The following is a 12,772-nucleotide window of genomic DNA, read 5'->3' on the forward strand; positions in this document are numbered from 1 at the left end:
GCAGAAATTGTCATCCCTAATTTCTACCATTATTTTTCCCTCTCTCTCAATTTTATGAGGGCATATAAGTAGAAAATATACACTTTTCCTTCTATTTCACCTCTCTTAGCCAAACAAACATAAGTATTTTCTTTTCTTTTCTTTTCTCTTTTCCTCTTTGTATCCAAACACACCAAAAGGAAATCTTTTCCTTTCTCTTCCCTTTCCTAGCTATAACCAAACATGGTGTTAGTGTTGCAATTTGTAGTAGGAAATGAGCACCTTAGCACATTAGTAAAGATAGGCCAACGTTTCCTTTATTCGACCCAATTTTTCAAACTTGAGAGTCCAACTCTATAGCAAATTTATCCATTAGGCCAGAATTTAGACATTTCCTTCTTCCACAGAATGCGGCCCAATGACTATACCAGGCCCCACTGGAAGTGGATTTTTTTTTTTGACAAAGTTTAGCTACAAAATTAGTTTTAGCCTAAGACTACAACATTACTCAATTAAATAAACATTACTTCATATTTTGAAAATCTAACTGTTGAATTGCATGTTCTTTACGCTCTTAATATATATTTCAAATTTTGTGTCAATCGAATATTATTTACTATATGATCTGTAAGTTTATATTTTATGCATATTTTTAAATTACAAAAACTTACAATTTAAACAATTTATTGATGGCATAGTTTATAATCTTTAATTTTCTAGAAATTTTGCAAATATGAAGGATATAAGAAGAAGATGTAATTCAATGGTGGATTTGTCAAAATTCACCTCTAATAAAAATATATTAAGTATGGTTATAGCCTTAAGCTACAACTAATTTTGTAGCTAAACTTTGTTTTTTTGTTATGGTGGTTCTAGAATTACTAATCAAAAAACACTAACCCAAACATCCCTCACCTTCTCATTGTAGCCAAAAATCTCCAAATCTGCTAGATTCAGCCATCTTTGGCCATCAGCACCACCTTCACCACCATCAAAAGCTGCTACTAAACCTTGTACACCCTCCTTTGAATGCCTCATTCTCGTTATATGTGTATGCATGTCTATACGATTACTTTGTAACTCACACCAACTAATTCTTCAATAAATTTTCTATCTGATCAATCAACTTACTTCAAAGGCATTCAACATATTGTGTGGCTGGTTCTGAAATGGTTTCCAATTGCTGTGTCAAGCAGCTTCTAGAGCATTTAATAGTTTTTTTATGAAAACTGTCAGCTTAATAGAGACAAGTGGTGAAATGGAGGTAATTAATGCCTAATTAGTCCTCCTATCAACTTAAACTTTTCAGATTTTTGTGATTTCAAAGTTACCTTATATTTTGATCTTGTATCCAGTCTCCACTCTGCACCTCTCGTCTAATGTTAATTAAAAACTCCATATATCAATATGTTCATATCAATTTATGCTTATGCAACAAATAGTTGTCTATGTATGTTTTGAATGTCACGGATGTGAATACTCTGCAAAGCTAGTGGAAAACTTTGCCTCGGTATGGCTACTTGCTAATAAAAAGAAAAATAATATGTGTGTTGATTGTTAGATTCTAAAAATTTAGAATTAAATGTTTAGAATTCTATTTTGTATGTGTTGGCAAACCGAGAACAAAACGTGTCTAATTTATGTGTTAGGCATTGCTCAAAGGTGTATGTTTCAAGTTTCAAGTTCAAGCTGACTGTAGAAAGGAAGAGTCACAATCTACCAAGCTCAATCGATCAAAAATTAGATCCGACTGATCGAGAATCACAAAAATCAGATTCTGTAAAAGTTTAAAACAAGGCTCAAGCCCGCAAAAAAGTTTAGGGTTTCAATCCAACTTGTCCACACATTAAAGGGAAACCCTAGCTACGTTTTGGAGACTTGTATGTGACTCATTGTGAGATCTGAGATGTGTTGTACCTTTTAACTACACAAGCGTCTGCCAAAGCAAGATCTACGATCAAGCATTGGTAGAACCTAGTTGCTTCTACAAAGATCAATAAGTGAAGGTGATCTAAAACCTTTGAGTGCGATCATAAAGTCACAAGCGCAGGTGCTTGTGTTGTAATAAGTCCAAAAAGAGAAAGAGTCTGTAGATTTGAAACTTGCACGTGGTCGTGTCAGTAAGTTACTACCGGAGGTAGCAATAGATTTAGGGTTAAATATGATTGTAAAAACTTCAATTCTCTTATAGTGGATTTGTTTTACCTTGAGAATTGCTAGGTCAAATTCTCCTCAGATTTTTACCTTGAGACGGTTCATTTTATTGGTTTTCCTAGGTCATCATATCGTGATGTTTATTTACTTTGCGCTACTTTACATGATATGATTTATTATTGTTCAACCTAGATCTGAATAATTAACCTAAGTAATCACCTGATTAATATAATAGGTTAAACTATCTGCTTTAAGAGGTCTAAGCAAGCAAACATTGATTATTGCTTTAAATAGTAGCAGTTATCTATTGTTTCAAACTTTTCTATTTTCAATTTTAGTTTAAGTTTTGTTTTCACTTTTCATGTCAATGATATGGTAGCTAGAATGAAACTTGTTTTCCCTTGTATAAGAGGCATGTGGCTGAGAAAATTCTTGTTCCCTGTGAGAGACCACACCCCTGACCCTTTTTTAGGTGTTGGGCCAAACCCACGTAAATGGATGGAGTCATATTATTGCCTCTCAAAATTGAAATTCGACTTATTATATTTTACCATTTAGATTAAGAGTTTTACAATGGAATCGTCACTTATTTAATTATTGGAAAAAATAAGAAAACCATAATTGAAAAATTCATCATTATATTGATTTGAAATTGAATTTACATTGATCATAGGAAATTACATGGATTTAGCCCTAAATACAATTTAAGATAAAGTACATGGTTTGTTTCCTAGTTATAATCTAGAAATTGAAAATTTCATAGATAAGCATTGATCTATCAACCCTTGATCTAAGTTCGAAAGCTATGTTACAAGGTGGGAAGGTGTTTGGCACCCACCTTCCCCGGTGAAATCGGTCTTCTAGACTATGATAGCCAACATATATATCATATCATTCAATGTATCAATCTACTTGTATGTTGAATTTAATATGTGTGTATGTGATAAACCCTGATTCAATTTATTAAGCATTGCATTCGGATTGAAAAATAAATTATAGTGAATGTGTGTGAATGTTGATATCCTAGATTTAAGCTTTTGAAAGAATTATGAAACAAACATCTTTTTCATATTTTTGATATGGGTTTAAGATCAAAATTAGTGTTATGTATGAACATATGAAGAACAACCAAGAGTATATGAAGAACACATAAAAACATTTAAATATATTCAAGGAATTTAGATAAACATTAGCATGCTCTAATCTTAAATTAACATTATAGCAACATGAAAAATGAGTTAAGGATAGAGATTATACTTGCATGCAAGATCCACACGATGGAGAAGGCGGCTCTTGGGGGAAGTCTTAAGGGTGGAGTAGAAAAGAAGAACTAGGATAGGGAGAATGAGTCTTACTCAATACCTTGAGTTTCAAGAAGAACAAGATATGACAAAACTATTCAACTTTACTAGAACTCAAAAAATGAGAAGAGAGGATGTTTCTGTCTTGGAATGGAGGATATGGAAAGTTTATATAGTAGTGGTGGAAAAAATATGAATAGATGGTCATTTAATGAAGGTTGACAAAAAATAAAAAAGAATCATGAACCTAAACCTTATTTCAGACTTTGAGGAAATCTAGTGCATTAAATGTAGAGATTGGTGGGACTGATAAGCAAGCAAAATTCAATTTTTTGTAGCTACCGTAACAGTCTGCAAAGCCAAATTCAAAAAATTATATCTTACTCAATTCTGATCAAAATTGTTTCGTTCTTGTGCTCAAATTGAAGCCCTCGAATGCCTAGTTCTGGAAAAAGTAACTCATTCACAAATTCTAAATATTTTGAGAGATATTTGAGCAGAGATCATTTATTAAAAAATAATTTCAGCACAATTAACATTAATAGGCTCCAATTACTCCCATTTCAGACTTAATTAGTTCCAAATTTACCCTAACTAAAAAGATAATTGCACAAATTAATCATTGAATAATTAATGTTTGACTATTTAATTAATCAAGTGTGCGCAACATTACCATAAGAGATAATCCTAACCAATTAAATTATGACACATCATTAATTTCAAATTGATTATAACTATATCCAATTAGAATCAATTATTTATAATCACATATAGTCGGACTCAATTTGTGATAGTGCATATCAGCTATCAAAACTTGATTTGATAATAACTTTCAATTTGATGGTCTGATTAGAGCTTATAACCAGTTAATTTGATCGTTACAACATCAAGATCATTTTAGTGAAATGAGATTAAGGATCTAATGGCCAAATTTAAGATGCATATTTCTAAGTTGAAATTATCCTTTTACCCTCCATGTGAGGTTAAATGCGGATTGCAAAATGGATGTCAACATTCCCACACAAGGAGGAGCATCATTTAATTGTTGTATTTTATTAAATCTTTTAATGAGTGATATTCGAAGTTTGATTAACAGAAATATAAATGAGATGACAAAAAAAAGTTCGATGACACTAGTGTTGGTTCTCATATCTACAAGACCTTCATCAACTTCTCCTTACTAATTAATTTTTTGGATAAATTGTAAATTATACCCCCTAAAGTTTGGGGTGTTTGGATTTTATGCCCTAAAATTTCAAAACTTAGATTTTACCCCTAAAGTGTGGAGGAGTTTGAATTTTACACTCTAAAATTTCAGAATTTTTTGGTATAAACTGTAAAAGCCAAACAACCCCATTAGGGGGTAAAATCTAAATTAACGAAACGCTATGGTGTAAAATCCAAATACCCATCAATTTCTAAGGATAAATTCTAAATTTGAAAACTTTATAATGTAAAATTCAAACATCCCAAATTTTAAGGGTGTAATTTATAATTTACTCTTTTTTTTTTTCTTTTTTTTTTTTTTTATAGAATAAAAAAAGTGCGGTGACACTAGGGGAGGTCATCATTTCAAGGATTCAATTTGATTTGACAATGGAAAAGGATGATTTGACAAAGGAAAAGGATGCTACTCAATCCCGAAAATGGTGAATTTTTGCAATGGGGGAGTTCAAGGTCTCAAGAGTCAAGAAGTCATATCGTTCGATAATGAACATAGGTTGAAACCTGTATATAATAAGCGTGAAACTTTCTTAAAAAAAATTATAATTGTAATATTGTACAGTGTAAGTAATTGCATAAGCTACCACCTACCAATTAGACATACAATTATGGACGACAATTTTTTCCATGATCTAAAAAAAACTGCAAAATATTAAATTTGTGACCCATAGCGAGTGACACAAGAAGTTTAGTTTCCAAATTTAGCGACCATAGCTCCGAGATGACCTATTTAACTGCAACATCATCAAATGCCAGTGAGAAGTGGGTGAAAAAATAAATAAAATCAAACCCAGAAGAACCAATGCCATGCTCTACTGAAATTGAGATATTATTTTAAATACATAAAGTTTAAATATATGTTTTGATTTCTTAAATAAATGATGAATTAAATCAAAAGTGTTTTTTTGAGGGACAAATCAAAAGTGTTAAAACAATATATAGCAATAAACCTACAAAAATTGTATACATGCCTCATTGTCTAGAGTGATTTTAAAAAAATAATATAGAGGTTCTTCCTTTATTTTTCTAAATAGTTAAATTTTGGTTTATACAAGAACTCATCATTTGAAACCATAAAAAAGTCAAGATATGGAAATTAAAGATAAAAATATTAGTGGAGACACTAAAGTTTTTAGTCCTTTTAGTACCCAATAATGTTACAACGCAACCTTTTTCACAAGAAACAGTTTTACGTGGGATCCATTAATCACCATCTTTTGTTTAGGAAATGAGGAAATATGTAGTTGGTTTTTGTAAAGTAAACCGATTTAACAAAGGGGTCTAAATATTTCTGTGGGGGCCAGTTAACCAGAAGGTATTATTAAAACCATACAAATTGTGTCTATGGCTCAATCCGAGGATATCTACTAGTCCGAAAATGGTCAAATAAGGTTATTATGGGAATGGTAGAAGAAAAATAAATAAGGATTGTATATGATAGTCCAAAATATGTCCGAAGAAAAAAGTCATCTCAGAAACAAAGATCCAAGGTCAATAGGAATGCCCTATCATTCTGAACATCCTTCAAGGTTGTATCATGGTTAGAAGTCAGATATTGGATAAGGGAGGAATAAAGGGATGCAACAAATATCTACAAAAGCTACTACCTCCACATTAAATGCATCACAGCTAACTTTCTGGTTGCATTAATGTGGAGGTGATACCTAAACAATGGTGAAGCAGCCTTACAGTTGTTAGTTGAAGGTTTTGGGAGGTGTTGGATGGGACAAGAAAGAGTTTCTAGAACCTAACCTACACGTGTATGGTAGGGATGATACCAAAATTATAGTATATAACATTGAAAGGTGGCCTAAAGAAAAGGGATCGAAAAATCAAAAAATCTTTATAATAAACCTTTGAACTCTTGTAACATTGATCATCAACTTGATATTATAACATTGCTTCTCAGACTGTGCCGAGGACAAATTTTCTCACTTTACTTGTGTTTGATTCCCATAAATCAACAATTGTTATTGTCTTCCTTACCGAATAGAACTAATTCTTTCACCCACGCTTTGTAAATTCATTGTTTGGGCTCATTGGGCTAAAACCCAATCCTATATTAGGTCTAATCCAATTTTAGTCCTTACCATTTCAAAAATATCTTTATATAGGTCAATTTTTGTGGAGCTCCAAAGGGGTGATTAATTGCTGACTCTGCCATTGGTCTGTATATGTTTCGACTTCCAGCTTGTTCGCATGTGAAATTATATTTATCTAATATATTATACTTTCCTCTAATATAAAATGAATCTCATACGTAAAATCCACATTTGATATTCATATTTTTGTGAGAGAAAAGTGTAGTTACTGTATCTAAGATTTTATGTACTAAAAATATTTTTATATTAAAAAAAGTGAGATTTAAAAAAGATATATATAAAAGCTATAAAAATAAATAAAAATAAAAACTAACTTAAAAACCAAATATGCACTATTTGTAAAACTAGAGCTAATTTGGTATGTGATTTCAAACAATAGTTTTCAGTATTTAGACACTGAAAACTGTGGTTCTAAAAAAAAAAAAAAAAAGGTGTTTGGTAAGGGTTTTTGTTTTTAAGAGTATTTGAGTTATATTGCTCATTTTAAGGTGTTTAAACACTAAATTTGGAAAAATTCTCTTACCGGTTTTCAGATTTTAAATAACATTACTCAATGGCATTTTTGTAAATATTTTGAGAAAAATGATGTCCACTTGATTAAACAACACATAAAGCTTTCTTCTTCAATTCTAATAGGGGCCCACTTGTTATTTCCTTTTTATAAAAACACATACATACCAAACACACAATTATATTTTTTCAAACACTGAAACATGTTATTTAAAACATAATACCAAACATAATTTTTACTTTATAAATATTATAAAAATGTGTTTTTACAACAGTTTTTAAACCATAATTTTCACGCCATTTTAAACAACTATACTTGAATTCTCTGATCAAACCGGCCCTAACTTATTTGTAAGTGAAATTGGACAGTGGAAAGTGGAAAGCAAAAAACTCGCACGCTTTGTTACAGACGGTGACAAGATGGGTTACTTTTTAATTTTCCAACTGGGGAAGATGTGGAACTATCAAATAAAAAAAATGACACTCATTTTTAAGTGAAATTGGAAAGTTTTCAGCCAAAAAAAAAAAAAAAAAAAGTGAAATTGGAAAGTGGAAAGCAAAAAACTTGCATGCTTTGTTGCAAACAGTGACAAGATGGGTTACTTTTTAATTTTCCAATTGGGGAAGATGTTGAACTATCATATATATAAGTGCCAGTGACATTTTTCCACACAATGTGGAATTTTTGGACGGTATCATCTTTGTCATCCGTCAATGTTTAATCCTGCCACGTCACAGCTGAGAAATTTGAGCATCAACTAAATTAAAAGTTGATAGCATGTCTGCACTGACTCAGCAATATTCCGAGGTGTCTTTTGTCAAATCCAAACAATCAATTCAATCTCAAATTGTAGGAATAATTACTATTTGAGTACTATTATATTTATAAACTATTTTACAAAATTATTATTGTGAAATTTTTTTAAGAGTTTCTATGTAACTCATTATTAATATCACTTTTTTATTTATTAATAAATACTTATTATATGAAAAATTTTGAAAAAAAATATATAAAAATGTTTCTAACTCTAGCAATTCTCTTAGTAATTAAATATTCACCAATATGCAAGTGATTCTACCACAAACATGACATTAAGAGCTGCAAAAGAACACTACAAGATAACGTAGGAGAGCTCTCACATTATTCCTAGAATTCAAAATTTTGAAAAGATGATGCCTAGTAACCTAAATATGAGAATATAATTATTTCTATGTTTGGTTTAATATATTTAAAATCTAATAAAAATCTTGAGAATATAAGAAGCTTTTATTTGGTTTATTTCTAAAAATCTTATAAAAATTATTTATTTTTCCCAAAATATCATTTGATTTGTAAATACAACATAATTTTTTTTTTTTTTTAAATCTTCCTCCAACTAAATTATGAGAAAAAAAAATATAAACTATATATAAACCATAGAAAATACAATGAAACTATAATATAACATTTTTTTAATGACATATAAATAAAAAATAATTACTTAAATTGGATGATTTAAAATAGTGTGTGTATATATATATCCCCTGGTAAGAAAATTAGTAAAATTGTCAGTTTATACAAAGTGTAACTTTATCAAGGCATGAGAATATAGATACCTACATTTTTTTAAGGGAATCCATATTACTATAAAAAATAGTAGGAAATTTAGGTATTCTTAGCAAATTTAATTCCCTTGTATGATTTGCAACTAAACTTGAAAATATTTCAACATTCTCAAGAATCTTAAAAGATTAATCCGTCCCAAACGCCAGCAAAAAGTAACAAAACAAAGAAATGTGTAGAAGGCCAAACTGTTGAGTTGGTGTTGAGTCTGTTGATAACTTCAAAAAATAAAAAATAAAAAAATATTTGACTAGCAGCTAGAGGTTCAAATTGCAGGAATTGCATATTCATCACTATCAGGTGATTCTACGTACCACAAATATGACATGAGTAACGGCAGAAGAACAATATAAAACATAGTATAGAAAGTATAGAAAGGCACTTGGCACTTTATTACTGGACCAGCTGCTCAAAATGCAGAAATTGCATATTCATCAGTATGCACTACCACAAACATGACATGAAGGACTGCAGAAGAACACTATAAAACAAAGCAAAGAAAGGCAAACACATAGCAAAGAGGAACGATGAACACAAATAGCAAGGAGACAAGAATGGAGGGCAGAAATCTTCGTCACGAACATGGAGGGTTAGTTCAAATTTCTTTGCTTTAAAAAGTTCTACATTTTCCTATATGCCCATGAATATCACTAGTTCAATATTAATAAATATTTTCGTGACGAAAAAAGAACGTGTGTCAATGTCTTACCTGCACGATCATTTTCATTTTTAGTAAACACTATTTTTGGTTTACAAAATGTTTGAGTTTTTTTTTTTTTTTTTTGGTAGAAAGAAGAGGATATAATAAAGCAACAAAATATGTTTTTACAACATGAGAAAACGAAGCATCTGACAAGTCTAAATTACATAGCGGTTCTACAGAAACATTTGAGTTTTTGTATTAAAATGAACAAAGCCGGCTTTTTAGTGCAAGCTAACAAACTATATCTTTGGCTACTTCTTTTTCCATTTTCACTTTGGCTTTAATACTCAAATTGCCCCATCGTGCTGCGGAAGGACATGTTCTGGACAGAGCTCCTGAGAAAAAATTATAGTACTACAAATTATTTCACAATTTCTTATCACACTGTGATTCGACAGAATGTGAGTAGTAAAAAAAAAAAATAGTAAATCAATGTATAAGTGATAACCAACCACCCACTATTTACCATATTTGAGTTATGACAAGGAAAATATGAAATAGTTTATGGTTCTAAAACCAAGTTACTAAATCTTATGTTTGGCTAAAAAAAATAATATAAAAATACGACATAAGCCCATAGAGTAGTATGAAAAAGTTAATTCTAGCACTAAGTAGCTTGCATTATATGGAGCACCACATCAGCTGTGCTCTAAGGGTAACTATTATTTACTCAAGTGGGGTTTGATATGAAGTATTAGATACATATTCAAAGACTCACCAAATAATTTAACTTGTGAGCATAATCTCTTTACAAGCAAAAGCTCCAATTAGCAAATGGAATGTCATGGATACTCACTTAATTCCACTCTTCAATTATCTATACACCACTATTGCATGTAATCACAGGCAATTCTATGTTTTTCTATTTGTTGCTGCAGTCAGCAAGAACTTGGTTCTTCCACCACAGTCCATACTGCTTTTGGTTTTTTAATTTTATCGCTGCTCTCCCTCCTCCAAGTCAAGTATCAAAACTTTGGCAACCCATATCAAACACATGGTGCAACCATGTTGCTTTTTATCTTAGCCGTGCTTGTTTACACCATAGCATTGGCAGGGATAAGCCAATTAACTTCCAACACAAGCTACCTCCCTCTAATCAGGTGTGTTTGTTTCATTTTTGGAGCTTTTGCTTGTGACTTGCTGCTACTGATCCTTGTACCTCCCTTTGGATGGTTCATCCTCATTTTATGTGTATGCATGTCTGTACGATTACTTTGTGACTCACATCGACAAATTCTTGAATGCTTTCAACAAATTTACCAATTGATCAATCAGTCTACTTCAAAAGCATTCAACATATTATGCAACTGGTTCCAAAAAGCTTCCACAGCATTCAACAGTTCTTCCTTGCCAATTGCCAACTCAATGGAGAAACAAGTGGTGAAAGTGCCAGAAATTAATGCTTAATTATTAGTCCCGCTTCTCAGTTTAGACTTATGAGATGATTATCATATCAAAGTAAGTGACCTTGTATACCGATTTTATCTTCCCTCTACACCTCCAATCTAAGGTTTAAAACTCCACAAATTAATATGCTCATATCAATTTAAGCTTGTGCAACAAATAGTTGTTCATTTATGTTCTGAATTTCACAGAGGTGTATATATTGCAAGGTTAATGGAAAAGTGTCACAACTATTAGCCATGGTTCTTCGTAAGGCTACTAGTTGATGAAAAAAAATGAAGTGACTCATATGTACAAAAGATTATTATGTGGTTTATCTAATATGTGTGTTGATGATTGCTTTAAATAGTAGCCATGATCTATTATTTTAATCTTTTCTACTTTCAATTTTTGTTTGAGGATTCTAGTTTCAATTTGTATTTTGTGCTCCACAGCAAGTAACACAAGAAGTTTATTTTTCAAATGTTGTGACCGTAGCTCCGAGATGACTTCCAAAACTACAATACAATTAATGCCAATGAGTGATTCCCAAAAAAAAAAAAAAAAAAAAAAAAACTCCAAGAGAGTAGGAGACAAAATTTATATATATTAAAATAAAAATAACAGAGTGTAAACTAACCCAATGTCGTGCTCTACATTGCACAAGAAGTATTTATTTTCAAATGTTGTGACCGTAGCTCCGAGATGACTTCCAAACTACAATACAATTAATGCCATGAGTGATTCCAAAAAAAAAAAAAAAAAAAAAAAAAAAAAAAAAAAAAACCAAAGAGAAGTAGGAGACAAAAATTTATATATATTAAAAATAAAAAATAAAACAGAGTGTAAACTCAAACCCAATGTCGTGCTCTACATTGCACTTCATTCATTGATATTATATCACAAAGAAAAAGAATAGCATAAATTTTAGTTTGAGTAATTAGGTAAAAGATTCTCTAAAAGTTGGGACTTGTGGCATATATATATTAATATCAAGTATTGGGTATTACACTCTATGCAATTATTATAAACTAGTCGCTAACTCGTGCGATGCACGGGATAGTTAAATAAAAATTAAAAGTATTTATTTTGCTTAAAGGTTTATGACTTGACTTATTAAAAACGTATAACTTGAAAATGAATTAAATTAAGTAATATTTTACTCAATATAATGGTTTAAAAAAATTCTTTTTCTTTTATATCATTGGTTCCGCATAAGCAATTAAATCTACTATCCACCACAAATCTAATCTATGTTATCTTGATAATGGATCTACAAATTACATTCTCATATCCTCCATCATTTAGAAAGTAATGATTGTATGTAATGTATAAATTTTATTATTTTACAATATAAAATTATTATGATAGATGATTAAAATAATTAAAATAAAATCTAATGTTCTGGAAATTTTTTGAAATAGAATTTTAAATTTCTTAAAACTTAGTTAATAAAGTTTCTATTTTACCTAAAAGTGAAGATAACTGTACGGCACCTGGATCCCGGGCCCATACAGGCCCGGAGCCCAGCCTCATGCCGTCCTTGGGCACAGGCCCATGCATGCCCCAGGCCCAGTCCTATGCTGGCTTTAGACACAGGCCCATTAGAAAGGTCCAATTCTCCTGCGCCCTTCCTGAAGCTTCCTTGATAAACTAACAAGTGTAAGGTATTGAGGTCCAAGTGGTGGTCGGTCAAAAGTTCCCGGTCATGTATATAAACATTTACCGGGAAGGTGCGACTTGCACAGGAAACTGGATTGCCGAGCATGATCAGGCACGATGGAACCAAGTTCCAAGATCATAAATGCCGCAC

This window comes from Quercus lobata, chromosome 7 (genome assembly GCF_001633185.2).
Source record: "Quercus lobata isolate SW786 chromosome 7, ValleyOak3.0 Primary Assembly, whole genome shotgun sequence".
NCBI lineage: Eukaryota > Viridiplantae > Streptophyta > Magnoliopsida > Fagales > Fagaceae > Quercus > Quercus lobata.